Source organism: Myotis davidii, unplaced genomic scaffold (genome assembly GCF_000327345.1).
Source record: "Myotis davidii unplaced genomic scaffold, ASM32734v1 scaffold1377, whole genome shotgun sequence".
Taxonomy (NCBI): Eukaryota; Metazoa; Chordata; class Mammalia; order Chiroptera; family Vespertilionidae; genus Myotis; species Myotis davidii.
In genome coordinates, this window is record NW_006288854.1 from 734,110 (window position 1) to 735,249 (window position 1,140).

Genomic DNA, 1,140 nt, shown 5'->3' on the forward strand with positions numbered 1-1,140 from the left:
TTTCCCAATGTGGTTATAGACTTCAGTTCTTGTGTGTTATCTTGTTTCCATGGCTTCTTTGGCCTTGTTTACTTTGACGTGTCTGCCTGGCCTCTCTGTGTCAATAACCCAAAGATTCTCAGCATGGCTGGGGTTCAGAAATGTATCCTACTAGAGTCATTTTTTTCCCATCTGAAATGTATTTTTGTGCTTAGCATGAGACAACACCATAACTGTAGCTAAAGTCATTTTTAAAGCACCAGTCAGCTCTGATTTATTAGACTGCCTTTCTCACTTTAGCTCACACAGCATCCTCAGGGGGGCAGAAGCTGGAGATGGCTCACTAGAAATGAGTTGGAGTGAAAAGGCATTGGATATGGACTTAGGGGGTGGGTGAGATTCCCTCAGCAGTTCAAAGTTGCATGTCTACTAAGGTTAGTTGGTTGGACCTTTGTAAATTAGTACTTAATGTCCCTTTTCCAGAGACTTGAGGTTCTCATTTCTCTCTTTCAGTAGAAGGCTTGCCTCTTCAGCTGGGGATTCTGGAGCTACTGACCTTAGAGTACGGGGAGTTTTTTCCTTCCCAGAGTTGTCAGGGTGTGTGTGGTGTAGAAGAGGGATGTGTGTAAGGCAGAGTCTGGGAAAAGGAGGCAGAAGAGGTGGGATGCATATTTGCTATTTCACCTGCTTTTCAACAGTCTTCTTTCTCTTCCTTTCTTCTCTTGGAGGCTTTGCAGTCTTGTTTGAGAAGTTGGGTCTTAAATAGCACAAGACGACACTGCTTGCAGTTCCTGAAACATGACAGATGTTTTTCTATCTCAGATCCTTGTAATATTCTGTTCCCTCTATCAGGAATGTCCGCCGAAACCGGTTTGGCTCAGTGGATAGAGCATAAGCCTGCGGACTGAAAGGTCCCAGGTTCGATTCCGGTCAAGGGCATGTACCTGGGTTGCGGGCACATCCCCAGTGGGAGATGTGCAAGAGGTAGCTGATCGATGTTTCTCTCTCATCGATGTTTCTAACTCTCTATCTCTCTCCCTTCTTCTCTGTAAAAAAATCAATAAAATATATTTTTTTAAAAAGGAATGTCCTTCTCATCTTCTCTACCTCATGTATGCACCTGCTCATCCTTCAAGACCCATTTGGGAGGAATATATATAT